Below are 16,041 nucleotides of genomic sequence, written 5' to 3'. Positions count from 1 at the left end.
CCTCTACTGTCTGCAGGAGGAACAAGCTTCTCTCTGTCCAACCAACCCAGGAAGCTCAAGTGTTCAGGTCACAACACCAAACCAGGGGCCTCATTTGTAAAACTGTTCGTAGATTCCATACGCAAAAGGTTACATTCACACAAAAAAAAGAATAATACCTACAGACAGAAATAATCAGATTTATAAAACTGTGCATCCTATGTGAGCCTCTTCCCTGATAACAGATCACCTGTGAGAAGTGACTTAATTGTCACTTCTCACAGGTGGTACCAAGAAACAGACACGGTAAACAACCATAAAACACAGAGACACAGCCTTGTCTCTGATAAGCCCCGAGGTGCCAGAGAGTCTGAAATGACACACATCGGAATGTTTCCAAAATCAGAAGAAATCTTTGATACCGACTCATGCAACCTTGGGTATCACTTGGGTATCTCCTTTTTTGTGTGTAACTGTGATGTTTTATATGATAGTTATTCATACTGTTCAATTTTTTCATCTTTACATGGGGCTTAGGTAACTGTGTTTAATATCAAAATGCTCAGGAATGTGCGCTGAATGTAATGATGTTATGACAGTGAATTATATTGAATAGGTCTAAACTAAAGTCAAAACTAAAGTTCTGTACATATGTAATGAGATCTTTCCCACTAACGCTAGACACACCTACACGCACACACCCACACACACACACCCTTACCCATCATGACAAAACCACATGGACACATGCCCAACACAGATTTCACACCTGTGTGGTCAGTTTTTGCCTGAACATCAGCTCCACAAGCCAAACAGAGAACACACACAAACGCCTGTTCAGTGTGTGTGTGTCCCTTGCCTGCTATGACACCGCTACTCAGCTAACCCGCTAAATTCAACTCAGAATAATCATCGGACCCGCTGGTCGGCGTACGCCTTGAGAGACCAGCGCATTACTCATCCAGAACCTCCAGAGTGGGTCAGCTTTGAGAGACCCACACACCACTCCACCAACTCGCCAAGTGTGCAGCCTGCGCTCCCGGCCTCCTGCGACCCTGCTGAGTTCAACTCCGAATCGTCGTTGGATCTTCATCACCTTCATCACCTTCATCACCTTCATCACCGCATGCTGAGCTGAGATTCTTCACAGCCTTCCAGACTCCGCGTGCCTGTGGCGCATGTATGGTCATTGTCCGCTGGGCATCATTCATGCACTCCACATAATTTCTCCATTACACGACACTCCATATCACATCCCGTTCATTTATTGCGCTCCCTATAATTAGCAACTCAGTGCTCTGCAAATTTATGCAATCATTTATAGTGATTTAAGTGATTATTCAGTTTAAGTGTTTTCAGATTATTGAGTCATATTGTTGCCCCTTTATTCCCATCTCTTAGCTGGTTCATATCTTCCATTTATGCAATAGTGTATGTTGATATCATTATCATATGCTCATCTATTCATGTTATTCATTCACCACATTTCAATCGTATATCTACCTCATATATGCTTGTTTAGTTGCTTCAATGATTATTGAGTGTCTTGGTTAGAAATAAATCTATTCTTTCACACAAAGTCCTCTCCTGTGTTCATTGTGTGGGTTTAAATTCAAGCAAGCTTGGAATTCATTCCTTCAGATGAGACCTGTTGATATTGTCTGTTATCTGGTGCCCATTCTTTAAATTCTCATTGAAGCTAACTCTAAATTGTTTGATATCATTAATACTTAGCACACTACAACACCCCTACTAAATGCAGTCAAAGCTAGCTACTATTTTACCAGGCACAAATCAATATTGATGTCATCTACTGAAAACTGGTATTTTATGTCTACTTAGCTAAGCATAACATCTTAGGGTACGTTACCTCAGGGGTTCTCTTTTGCTTTGGTCCTCTTTTCCAAACACAGAGGGAAGGTACTGCTGTTGTCTTCAACATCCTTTTCTCCTTCCCCTCCAAGCAATTCTGCTTGCATGTCCTTCTCAAAGTCCTCCAGCATAATATTCAAGGAACATACCCAAAGACCTTTTCTGACCAGATGGAAGCAATGTGAAGAAAGGATTAAGGAGGTGAGTGGGGTCCTGAGTTATGGTTAGTGCTCTGCGTATTATGGCTTTGTCATTGAGATCTGAGAGATTGGGGGCGGTGCGAGATGCGGGTGAGCGGTTCCTATTAGTGACTGTTAACATGATGAAGAAACAGGGGGAGCAGTAAAGTAATATGGGCTGAATTATATTGTGTTGTAGTGTTGCAGTGCTTGAGAATGCTACTGAGCCAGAGGAGGCTGATATGCCTGATGGTAAATTGGAGGTAGCTGTGCCATTTTCCTCCTGGCAGGCCAATGTGTGATTCCCAAGTTTTAGTTGGGATGGTTTTGTAGGCCTTAGGGAAGCAGGGTGTTTCCAACTTGTAGTACAGGACACTTAATTACTGGCTACTGCATAATTGCAGTAACATATGTGGAGTACTCCGATTTTAATCATATTAATAGACACCGTTAGGACGTTAGGACATGTATACACCTTGGTGGCATTTCTTGAACTGTGGTCAAGTTGCGCATGTGTCCATGTTATGTGGAAGTGGAAGGGAACTGTATAGTCTGTACTGGGCTAGATTAAGGGGTGATTCTTAACAATATCTGTCACCCATAACTGCTTGTAGGATATATTTGGGTTGATTAAATCCCTATATCCATCTGGTGGCAGGTCAGGTATGTATCCTCATCTGAAGCATTGCATTTTTTAGTTACAATAGAGATAGGCATGTGGCTGCCATGAGCAACATGATGTGGTAGAGCAGAATCAAGGCTGTAACTGTTTCCTGGGCCAGGAAACGAGTTACATCTTTAGCCCAAAAAAAAATCAAATTCTCTCAGAATAATCAAAATATATACTTAAGTCATGTAAATGGAATTATTATAGGGAATTAGAGTCAGTTTATACAATCATGTAAATGGCTTAATCAGACTATTGCTTTAATTGCAGTATCAGCAATGGTTGTATTATTGTGTGTGTAGCCATTGACAGGGGAGAATGTATCCAAGTGGAATTAACATAATATTTAAAATGTCCAGTAGATGCCATTGGCCCCTATAAAATCCAGTTGGTAATGGTGTACAAAATATGATTGGTATTGTATATGCATGGCACTAGGTTCAGAATTCAGACAGGCTACTACTATTTCCTATGTACTTACACTTTACTGTAATAATATATAATACCTGAAATACCACTCTATGCACTTAGCATTCAAAGAGAAAAGACCAGGACATTTAGTATTGATTAGCAAAGAGACTGTTCACCTTTATCTTGAACTTTTAAATTGTAATTAATACTTAATACATATCTCCAAAACGTTGGTTTCTCAGGAATGCAGAGAATACAGTACAATACAATACTTTATTGTCCCTCAGAGGGAAATTTGTTTTCACAGCTTTGCAGGCCTCACATAAATACATAGATACATAAATACATATATACATATAACACACGTAACATTCAGCGTGGCAGTTTGTTCAGTGCCTCGATAGCAGAAAGGACAAAGCTCTTTTTAAAACGGGCCCGTTTGGTCAGAGACCTGTACCTGCGACCTGATGGGAGTTAGAAGAGTGAATGAAATGAATTTCAGACTGTTTATCATTTGTTTTGAATAGGTTTCATGCGCCTAATAGCCATAAAACGTGCTCTGCTAATAAAGGATGTATACACTCTTAAGAAGGATGTTTCATTTTAACACATCTGTGTGTCTTCTTTGGGACAACATACAGTTGTGTTACTTTTCAACACAAGATATGTTAATAACAACACATGTTGTGTTGCAATGTATTGTCATTAATGTTATGTTGAAAACTACCACAAGTGTGTGTTGTCCTAAAGAAGACACATAGATGTGTTATGACACATCCGTTTTAAGAGTGTACCTTCATTTAAAGTAAAAAAAACAACAACAATGACCTGAATTACACAAATGTCCATATCTCACTCTTCTGTGGGCACTATGCTTGAACAACAGGGTGTGGAAGAAAAAGTCCTTGGAAGTTACATAAAGGACTGCTTCAATCTCTTTCTCTTTGAAGAAGTGTATGTAGCCTCCTGCTGTGTGCATCTCTTCCTCTCATGAGACTTCTTTTAATAAATATATATTCAAGTAAGACTAACCTCTGACCTCTGACATTTCTTCAACAAATTGGCGTTGTTGGCAGGATCCCAATACAGCAAACACGGGTAAGTATGAATTTTATTCGTCTTGTCCGGGTAATGCTTGATGGGATCCAAAAGAACTAGCACTCCAGTGAGCTTTTATGTTGGGGGCCAGAGCCGGCCCAAGCCTTTATGGGGCCCTAAGCAGAATTTGATTTGGGGGCCCCCCACCGCCTCAGCGCCACCAATACTATTGACTATTGTCAATGCTTGATCAGTCGCACACCTACTGTAAATCTAACACACCCATTATCAATTTTATTAGTTGTAGCTGTGTTGCTTACATCATACCAATGAGCCTGGCATGTTTTTACCCTTCTATGGTTTTTAATCTTAAAAGGTAGCAAACTCACAAGAGTGGTCTGGTGTTAATTTGCACTTTAATATTCAAAGTGATACAGTACTAAGTGGCATACTGAACGTGGTGTACTGAAAAGTAACAAAATAAACCAGCAGACAATGCATTTACTGTAAACAAATTAACCACATTAATTGCTTTTGGTTTAAAAAATTTGCAACGTGCAAAAGTGCAGAACAACAATCAACTACAATTAAAATCAAATAACTTAGATAAACAGTACCTCCTTCAGTAAAGTGTCCTTCTTACATAAAAAATAAATGCAAATGTAAAAAACAGACAATATTAAATAAATTGAATATGTTGCACCCTTGGAACAAATGTGACAATACTTCGTTTTCTCTTTTGGCAACTTTCTTCTCTCCGGTGCTACTCTTTTTTTGTCTTTCTTTCTTGGAGCAACCGGACATGGACGCGCAAGGCAAGTACACCACAGCAACCAACTTTTTAGAGACTCTATTCCCGCGTAGTAACGCGATTACACAATATCTCGTCTCTTAAAGCAACAGTGCACTTTCTCCACACTGGCATTCACAATGTGCACACAAATTCCAGCCCGCAACACCCTCCCCCACTAAAAAAAATAAAATATTGCCAAACATTTTCTTTTTCTTTCAGTCATAACTCTAACAGGTGAGCATATAGGTAAGTATTTTAGAACACCCTCTTAGCACAGGTTACTCATTATCACTTCTCTTTACTTCTACCATTCTTTAGCTTCTTTTTCATTAACTTCCATGACATTAATACAAGACTAAATTCTACAGTCCATTAGTATTGAGAGGTGGATTGTCCATAGAAATGTTGGTGGGCCCTCCCAATCTTCCTGTAGTGACAAGGAAACTACCACATACACCTCACATTATGTCTCTGCACATTTTGTATGCCATGTCTTCAGCTTAACTGATACTCTAAATAGATACACATTCTATTTAATGTCACTTATTACCACGTGACCTTTAATGTCAATAACCATTTAGTAACTTATCTCTGTGCTTGTTCTCATCTAAATAGATGCCTAGAATTCTTTAACTGTAACCTTACCATATCACCATGAACTATAAATTGCGTTAACATGAACTAAATTATCCACTAAAATGTTCACTTTTTTTTTTTTTTTAACTATATCTTGTAAATTAACTTTTTATCAACTTACTATTATCTTTTCTACTCCTACTGTGTATTTGGTTTCAAAGGATACAGGAGTGAAGATCTGGTGGGGGGTCACAACCGGTCACTGGAGATCTGCCCAGCGTTGTTTCTCCAACACCCATACTACAGGTTCTCACTGACTGGTAGGCCGGCTGTCCCAGCTGATCATAAGTATAGATACGTCTGGGCTGTCTGACTCTTGCAGGTCTCTCCCTCTGCGTTTCAGCTTCTATCTGCTCATCCTCAGATCCTGATACTGCAGCCTGTCCTTCATCCGAATCTTCTGTATCATGTGCTTCATCCTCCGGTGTTCCTCGAACATAGGTGCAATTTCAGGTTCCTTCCTTTGTGCCTCTGTCCTAGGATGGAATTCCTCTGCTTCGACATTGAGGTAAGGTCCTGCTGTCCTCTCTATTGTCCAAAGGCTGTACTCATCTTCACTGGAGCTGTCTGTATCAGTCGGGTAAGTATCATGTTTTGACTTCTTGTCTTTTGTGATTTTCTCTGCCTTATTTTTCTTCTCTTTCTCTTTCAGGTGCGTGTCGTTGGTCTTTGGCTTGTCAATCAGGTAGGGACAAGGTAATAGGAGATTTCGATGCAGCACTTGTGTTCTCCCTTTTCCTTCTAGAGGTTCGACCACATATACTGGACTATCGGGGCCTCTTCTTTCTTTGACGACATGAGTCTGGTTCTCCCAATAACTACGCAGCTTTCCTGGACCCGCTCTAGCTGATAGGTTCCTTACCTGAACGTGATCACCAGACTCAAGGACAGAACTCCATACACGCTGATTATAGTTTCTCTGTCCCCTCATCGCTGCCTTTTTTAGGTTTTTCATTGCTATAGAATATGCCTCTTGCATGGTTTCTCTCCATGTCTCTGCATATCCAGCATGTGACTGTTTTCCTCTTGCTTCCTTTGGTGGGAACATCAGGTCAATTGGCAAGGTTGGTTCATGGCCGAACAGAAGGAAAAAGGGCGAAAAACCTGTTGCCTTGTGCACAGTTGAATTGTAGGCATGGACTACCTTGTTAAGGTGCTCTTTCCAGCTTGACTTCTGAGTCTCTTCAAGGGTGCGCAGCATACTCAGCAGTGTCCTGTTGAAGCGTTCCGCAGGATTTCCCTGAGGATGGTACGGGGAGGTGCGTGAATGCTTGATTCCACTGTAGCTCTGGAGTTTGCGAAAGAGGTCATTTTCAAACTCTTTCCCCTGATCGTGATGCATCTTTGATGGGAAACCAAAGCGCATCATGAAATCATCAAAGATCTTCCTGGCTGCAGTCTTTCCTGATTTATTCCTGGTTGCATATGCCTGGGCATATTTTGTAAAGTGATCTACAACCACGAGTATATATTCTTCACCCCCTCGGCTTTTCTCTAGATGTAGATAGTCAATTGAAATAATTTCAAATGGGGCTGATGTCTCGATACTCTGGATAGGTGTCCTGGTGACACGGTTGGGTTTCTTTTGTTTAACACAGCGACACACCTTGGTTATAGCTCCCAGGTGTCCCATCTCCTCATGTAGGTGCTTGTAGATGACATGTTTGAGTGACTCATGTCACAAACTGGCTCATGTATGTGACAAAAGATGGGAGACCACGCAGAATTTTAAATGCCAAAAGGATTATTTATTTACAACTAAGGATAATAAATTTATATCAAATGAGGAAAAAGGGATGTGTTAGTCAGTATAATCAGTGGTGCATGGATGGGGTGCATGGCTGAGTGAAAAGTATGGTGTAGAGGTGTTGTCTGGTGTAAAACAAAGGAACCAAAACCATACGCCAAACCAAGGTGGATGCCTGTTAAGAGGGAGAGAGAGTGTTAGTGACAGCCAGCCTTTATACCCTAGAGCTGAGACCTGCACAGGTGTACTCCATGAGCACTGATGACTCCTCCTATCACTCCCTGCCAGCCCTCTGCAATGAGCCAATAACAATTAAGGAGAGCAAAACAGGTGGGTCGTCACACTCAGGAATTACTAACTGGTTTCTCGAGGCTGCTTCTCTCGGCAGGATTCCATCTCCATCTATCCATAAGCGGGGCCATTCTCGGAGGAGTTGTCTGACAGTTACTGTTTCCCTTAGCTTGGCTTCTTTTCAGGGTCATCACTCTACTAATTACTGGGTCTGTGTTTTGGGCAGTTCTGATGCTCTCCACAGTCAAAGGTTGAATTGGTCCTGTGACACAGTTCTCCTCAGGCAGCACGTCCATATTGCAGGTCACTGCTGATATCCAGTTGATATCTCCTCTTTTTGCCACTTTCAGCGCTTCTCCCACAGATTCCAAAACGTCCTGCTGACACTCCCCTGTGCATTCCTGCATGATCTCTTCGATGGGGTTTTGGTCTCCTTGATAGGAAATCTGCATCCCTATTTGCTGACCCAGGTCTGTATTTCAGTGTGAATCGATAATCTGCGAGCTCAGCCACCCAACGGTGTCCCACGGCATTGAGTTTCGCAGTCTTGGTGACATAGATTAACGGATTATTGTTGCTGTACACAGTGAAATGGGCTGCATGAAACAGGTAGTCCCGAAAACGCTCTGTGACGGCCCATTTCAGAGCTAAGAAATCCAGTTTACCATAGTGCAGCTTATAAGTCCTCTCTGATGTTGTCAGTGTCCTGGACCCAAATGCGATGATTCTCATTACCCCTTCTTGACACTGATACAAAACCGCCCCCAGGCCCTCCTCTGAGGCATCAGTGTGTAACACGAACAGCTTTTCCAGGTCAGGGTATGCCATGACAGGTGGGCTTGACAGCTGGTCTACTATGTTTTCCACAATATTTTGTGAGTTTCAGTCCATTCAACTTGGTAAGATGGTGGTAGTTGAGCTGACTGGCGGCCACCCTTTCTTTTCTTTGAATGCCCATTCTGTTCAGTCCGTGGTTTTGCCAACAGCGCATATAGGGGTTTTGCTAGTCTAGAGAAGTTAGGGACATAGGGTCGATAATAACTGAGAAAACCCATTAATTTTCTCACCTCACGAACGTTGGCTGGTGTCTCATGCTTCAGGGCTTGCACTGCCTCTGCCTCCTTGGGGTTCATTTTGTACCCTTCTGCTGAGATGATGCGGCCAACATAGCAAACCTCTCGTTTGAACAAGTCACATTTCTTTGGTCTTAGTTTGATGCCACACTGCTTTTGTCGCTGGAGCACTTTCCTGACGTTTGGAACGTGTTGGTCAAAGTTGTGGCTAAACACCAGCACATCCTCAAGGTAAGGGACACAGATTTTATCCCTCAGATCTCGCAGGCACCCCTCCATGTAGCGTTGAAAAGCCGCTGGTGCATTGGTAAGGCCGAATGGGATTCTGACCCATGGTGTTATAAATGCTGTACACGCTCTGCTTTTCTCACTCACAAAGCCCTGATGATAAGCTTTGCCCTGGTCCAGGACCGTGAACCAGGAGTTGCCCCCCAGGTTGTCAAGGATCTCCTGTATTCTGGGGATTGGGTGTCGATCAGGTAGCGTCTTTTCGTTCAGTCTTCTGTAGTCAACACATAAGCGCAAACTCCCATCTTTTTTCCTGACACACACTACTGGTGAAGAGTAAGGTGAGTCGGATTCCCGGATCAAACCTTGGCTTAGTAAGTCATGTATGTGATTTTTTACTTCTTGGTAGAGGTGTCGAGGAATTGCATTGTATGTTTTCTGAACGGGAATATTATCTTTTAGATGAATGTCCAATTTTAGGTCAGGGATACATCCTGTGTCCCAGTCATCCCTAGCAAACACGTCGCACTCCTCTCTAAGCATCTGCTGTACCTGCTGTCGTTGGTCCTCTGGCAGATGACTCAGGTCCACTGGAGGGTCCCATGGCTCCTCTCCTGACACTTGGCTGGGCTGTTCCACTTGGGGTTCAACACAGCTGGTTGAGGCTCCTCACCCTGCAATTCTTTCATTTTTAGCGGATAAATTGCATCAACACTGTATAACCAACCTAGCGTAGTACGACCCCAAGGTGTGATATCATTGTCAGTCATGTTTTCTACAGTCACTGTAATTTTCTTATTGTCTTCCTGTGGAAGCTGAATAAGTTGTCCTCTGACTGTTAGTCCTGTGGGCCATGGTGCATCTTGGTTTGGTTCTAACACTACATGTGACCCACTCAGTACCCTCTTATTCAGTCGCCCACACTCTACATTCATTTTTTTGTGTTTAGGGATGACAATAGGCTGTTTCCCAAGTCTGGCTATGTGGGGGCTATTGCCAGGCATTTGCTTCTTTAGTACAGATAAGACTGCTCTTGCTTTTTTACATCCTACCTCCAGTGCTGAACACAGTCTTTGTACCAAGTGGCCTGATGGGGCATTTTCCTCAGATGCCTCTCTTTGTGCCAGCTCTTCAATCACATTAAACTCAACAATTGGGCGTTCAAGCTCACTGCTAGCTACAAGGATCGGCACCAGGAGCGGTTTATCACTCATTCCAACCACTGCATTTTTGGACAGGCTGAACTCAACTCCCATCCATCCTTCATAGGGAATGTCAGTTCCGTTGGCTGCTGAAAGATCAAGTTCTCCCTCCTCAAGCAGTTCCTCCACTGGCCTCACTTCAACATCAGGTAGGTATTGTCTTTTCCAGCTAGAACTCACAATCGACACTTGTGAACCCGTGTCCCACAGTACCGTTGTACTAACACCTTCCAGGGAACCTCGAACTAGACATCTTTTTCCCACCAGTCTAGCTGTTTGTTGCTGCTTACCAGAGAGGGGCGCTCTAATGTGGAGCAGATCCGTTGGGCCTGTTTGTTCTTCAGTAGGGGGGCGAATTTCAATTTTGTTTGTGGTGGCTGTGGTCATTGTTCTCTTACAACAGCCTGCTGCCCAGTGTTCACTGCTGCCACACTTGTAACAGTGGTTACACTTCCCATCGGGATTTGACAACTCACATTGCTGGCATCGTCTGATGTTTGCACCAGCCTGTGGCTGGTACTTTCTGGTAGGTTGCTGGGTCACTCTCATTGTATGGGGTATAGAAGTTGGAGTAAGGCTTGCTATTTGTGTGGTAAGGCTCTGGATTGCCTCACATATAGCTTTGTTATCCTTATCAATCTTTTCCATCAGTGTGTTTTGGCGTTTCTTTCTGTTTTGTTCTATTCGGTTTTGTGTGGGAGCAGCCGTTTTGCTCGGCTTCCACATGTTGTTCGTCACTTATTGCTGCTACCTTTACCATCCTGGATTTCGTTGTGGTTGACAATTTGTTCTTTCTTTCAATTTCCAGGCTGTAGACAGTGTTCATTTTCTCCAGCAGAACCTCATCCTCGATCAGTGGATCTTGTAAGTATTGCTTTAGGTCTGCACGGATAGTATCGTCATGAAGACCAGTCATAACTGTCTGGAGGAACTGATTTTGAATTAGTTCTGGGCTGTACTTCAGTCCTGTCTTTGCCCTTTCTGAGGCAAAAAGGACTTGTTGTCTCAGGTCCATCGCTCGCACTAAAAATTGGATGGGTGTTTCCTTTGGTTCCTGAACAGCGCGTGTCAGTGAGTGGTTCAGCTCTGTAGCATCTCTCTCAATATAATGAGTCCTTAATATCTGTCTCAAAACAGATAATTTTAGATCAACTCTGCTTTCCAGGTAACTCCTCAGTTTTATTCCTGGGACTATGGCTTAGATTACTGCTTCCACCACTTCACCTTCATCATATCCCTTTTTTAGAGCCCTCTGAATCTGTCTCTCCAGGCTGGCATAACTTAGTTTATCTTTCTGATTTGGCTCTCCTATTTGTCCTACAATTCTTAGGTCCCCCTTGTAGAGTGGATGAACTGTTTGACCTTGTATTGGGACAGTCACAGGCTCTGCAACATTCTGGGCAACAATGGAAACTGTCTTTTCATTCAAGTCGTTGGGTGCAGTACCCTCACCCTTCACCAGGTGGAGCCTTGACACAGTTCCATTTGATTGACGTTCGTCATCCTCATATCTTTCTTTCATTGCATCAATGCAGTCATTTACATGTAGTAATACTGACAGCCCTTCATCTTCTAATGAGGTAACATCTTCTCCTTCTAAATGTTGCAAAATACACCTCCTCAATTTGCGAGCTGTGCTTTTATCACTGTCAGCCACTGTTAAACCAAGCGCTGTACACACATCATTTAACTCCAACAACGAAAGCAACGGTAGTTTTTCTTCTATCTCCCCAAATGTACTCTCCCACACGGGTGACATTTTCTCTGGGCTGGTCATAATAGAATATTTTACCTTAGCTTCGTCTGCTGAGTATGCTTGAGTCTTTATGGATTAACACGCTAAGCTAACAGCCACGCTAATTACAGATGCGCGTACCATCTTGAGCTCGTGGGTCTGTGTTCCTCCGTCCGTCCAGCAGTTGCTCCGGTAAAGATCAAACCGGGTGGAAACACCGAATTATGTTGCGCCCTTGGAACAAACGTGACAATAGTTCGTTTTCTCTTTTGGCAACTTTATTCTCCCCGGCGCTACTCTTTTTTTGTCTTTCTTTCTTGGAGCAACCGGACATGGACGCGCAAGGCAAGTACACCACAGCAACCAACTTTGTAGAGACTCTATTCTCGCGCAGTAACGCGATTACACAATATCTAGTCTCTTAAAGCAACAGTACACTTTCCCACACTGGCATTCACAATGTGCACCAGCCCGCAACAAATACTTAAATAATGACATACAGCCCAAGACGCCCACCTGTAATGCAAACATACCTTTATTTTTCTGTTTTTTCTCATCTTCTGTTTTCTTCCTTTCTTTTCTCTGCTCCAGAAGGATATGTCCTTTTTTGCGACATTACTTTTTTGCTGCATCGACGCAGAGAAGACTGTAACCAAACGTTAGTCTGACTGACTGTGCTTGCATCAAAAGTGCACATTGCACATGAACATGACACCAGCTCCGACAGAGACAACGGGAATTTATTAAACTAGTAGTATTAGCTAGCCAGCCCGTTAACATAATATTGCGTTTTTGTATGATTACCATTGACATAATATATGACAAATAAAAAAACATTTCAAGCGCTCTTGGGGGCCCTAAGCAGGCGCTTAGTGACCATGACACCCTGGGTTTGAATCCAGCCTTTGACCTTTGCCACATGTCTCTCAATATATATTTCTATTTTTTTTCTATAGTTGAAGGCAACAGCAGTACCTTCCCTATGTGTTTGGAAAAGAGGACCAAAGCAAAAGAGAACCCCTGAGGTAACAAAACCATCCCAACTAAGATGTTATCCTTAGCTAGACAGACATAAAATAACAGTATTCTATTTTCAGTAGATGACATCAATATTGATTAGTGGCTGGTATAATAGTAGCTAGCTTTGACCGCATTTAGTAGGGGTGTTGTAGTGTGCTAAGTATTAATGATATCAAACAATTTAGAGTTAGCTTCAATGAGAATTTAAAGAATGGGCACCAGATAACAGACAATATCAACAGGTCTCATCTGAAGGAATTAATTCCAAGCTTGCTTGAATTTAAACCCACACAATGAACACAGGAGAGGACTTTGTGTGAAAGAATAGATTTATTTCTAACCAAGACACTCAATAATCAGTGAAGCAACTAAACAAACATATATGAGGTAGATATACGATTGAAATGTGGTGAATGAATAACATGAATAGATGAGCATATGATAATGATATCAACATACACTATTGCATAAATGGAAGATATGAACCAGCTAAGAGATGGGAATAAAGGGGCAACAATATGACTCAATAATCTGAAAACACTGAACAAACTGAATAATCACTTAAATCACTATAAATGATTGCATACATTTGCAGAGCACTGAGTTGCTAATTATAGGGAGTGCAATAAATGAATGAGATGTGATATGGAGTGTCATGTAATGGAGAAATTATGTGGAGTGCATGAATGATGCCCAGCGGACAATGACCATACATGCGCCACAGGCACGCAGAGTCTGGAAGGCTGTGAAGAATCTCAGCTCAGCATACGGTGATGAAGGTGATGAAGGTGATGAAGATCAAACGACGATTCGGAGTTGAACTCGGCAGGGTCGCAGGAGGCCGGGAGCGCAGGCTGCACACTTGGCGAGTTGGTGGAGTGGTGTGTGGGTCTCTCAAAGCTGACCCACTCTGGAGGTTCTGGATGAGTAATGTGCTGGTCTCTCATGTTGACCAGCGGGTCCGATGATTATTCTGAGTTGAATTTAGCGGGTTAGCTGAGTAGCGGTGTCATAGCAGGCAAGGGACACACACACTGAACAGACGTTTGCATGTGTTCTCTGCTTGGCTTGTGGAGCTGATGTTCAGGCAAAATCTGACCACATAGCTGTGAAATCTGTGTTGGGCATGTGTCCATGTGGTTTTGTCATGATGGGTAAGGTGTGTGTGTGTGTGTGTTGGTGTGTCTAGCGTTAGTGGGAAAAATCTCATTACATATGTACAAAACTTTAGTTGTGACAGATCTATGCAATATAATTCACTGTCATAACATCATTACATTCAGCGCATGTTCCTGAGCATTTTGCTATTAAACACGGCTATCTAAGCACCATGTAAAGATTAAGAAATTGAATAGTATGAATAACTACCATATAAAACATCACAGTTACACACAAAAAGGAGATATACATTAGAGTCCACCACAATGTGGTGGACTCTAATGTTGCATAAGTCTGTATCAAAGATTTCTTCTGATTTTGGAAACATTCCGATGTGTGTCATTTCAGACTCTCTGACCTTGGGGCTTATCAGAGACAAGGCTGTGTCTCGGTTGTTTACCATGTCTGTTTGTTGGTACCACCTGTGAGAAGTGGCAATTGAGTAATTTATCAAGAGGTCACTGGCCTCCTTTAGCAGTCTTCAGCAGTTTTGATACACCGGTGTTTGTTCAAGGAAGATGACCGAGCAAAGTGTTTCTTACACTGGTCACACCAGTATGGTTTCTCTCCAGTGTGGATACGCTGGTGTCGCCTGTATGCATTTGAAGCGCTGAAACTCTTGCCACACTGGTCGCAGTGGTATGGTTTCTCTCCAGTGTGGTACGCTGGTGTTCCCTGTATGAACTTGAAGCACTGAAACTCTTGCCACATTGGTCGCAGTGGTATGGTTTCTCTCCAGTGTGGGTCCGCTGGTGTTCCCTGTATGCAGTTGGAGCAATGAAACTCTTGCCACACTGGTCGCAGTGGTATGGTTTCTCTCCAGAGTGGATACGCTGGTGTCGCCTGTATGAACTAAAATCCCTAAAACTCTTCCCACATTGGTCGCAGTAGAATGGTTTCTCTCCAGTGTGAATACGTTGGTGTCGACTGTAATTTCCTGAATTACTGAAACTCATCCCACATTGGTCGCAGTGGTATGGTTTCTCTCCAGTGTGGATGAACTGTGTGCCTTATATCTCCTTAAATAAATGAAACTCTCCCCACATTGGTCACACCGGTAGGGTTTCTCTCCAGTGTGGATAGACTTGTGTGCCTTATATTTCCTTGAATCAAAGAAACTCTCCCACATTGATCACACCGGTAGGGTTTCTCTCCAGTGTGGATAAACTTGTGTGCCTTATATCTGCTTGAATCAATGAAACTCTCCCCACATTGGTCACACCGGTAGGGTTTCTCTCCAGTGTGAAGGCGCTGGTGCCTCTTGTAATTGTGTGACTGACTGAAACTCTTCCCACATTGTTCACACTGGTAGGGTTTCTCTCCAGTGTGGGTACGCTGGTGTTTCCTGTATGTACTTAAATAACAGAAACTCTTCCCACATTGGTCACACTGGTAGCATGTCTCTCCAGTGTGGATGCGCTGGTGTGCTCTTAGGTTATTTGAAAGAGTGAAAGATTTCCCACACTGCTGACAAGAGTAAGGTTTCTCCCCTGAGTGAACTCTCTGATGATTCTCTAAGCATTGACGGCTTGTGAATGCTTTGTCACACTGCTGACAGCGGTGACGTTTGCGTCCATTGGTGTCTCTCTGTTTCATAGAGAAAGATATAAAGAAAGAGATCAGAGAGACAAACACACTATAAAGGGAGGGGGAGTTGTGGAGATAGCAAATAGGTTTTACACTTAATTACTACTTCTGACATAATACGATCAGCTATGAAACACACCATAACAACAAAGACAAAACATACATATCTTGTGGTATGTACTTTGTGGTATCACATGTACTGTTCCACATTACACAATAAATATGATGTCATAGCATTTTAATTTCATCCAGATCTGGACAACAGCAGCAGCTGGAGAGAGAGAGAGAGAGAGAGAGAGAGCGAGAGCGAGAGCGAGAGCGAGAGCGAGAGCGAGAGAGAGAGAGAGAGAGAGAGAGCCTTGCTCCAAATCATAGGCGAAAAATATCGCTTTGACCCTCATGCTACAAAATTGGGGGGAACTCAG

General features: G+C 42.8%; 1 pseudogene; it reads right to left on the bottom strand.

Moving 5' to 3' along the window:
- LOC139650861 (zinc finger protein 850-like) overlaps nt 1–15,616 on the bottom strand; it is a 47,060-nt pseudogene extending 31,444 nt beyond the window's left edge.
- Nucleotides 15,617–16,041: the final 425 nt, after the last annotated feature.

The sequence above is a fragment of the Centroberyx affinis genome, unplaced genomic scaffold (assembly GCF_046629955.1).
Source record: "Centroberyx affinis isolate AG114_WGS23_722 - 3 ecotype Tasmania unplaced genomic scaffold, CSIRO-AGI_Caff_v1 ptg000113l_1, whole genome shotgun sequence".
Lineage (NCBI taxonomy): Eukaryota > Metazoa > Chordata > Actinopteri > Beryciformes > Berycidae > Centroberyx > Centroberyx affinis.
Note: the sequence above shows the minus strand (reverse complement) of the source record. Positions and strands in the feature narration are given on the sequence as shown.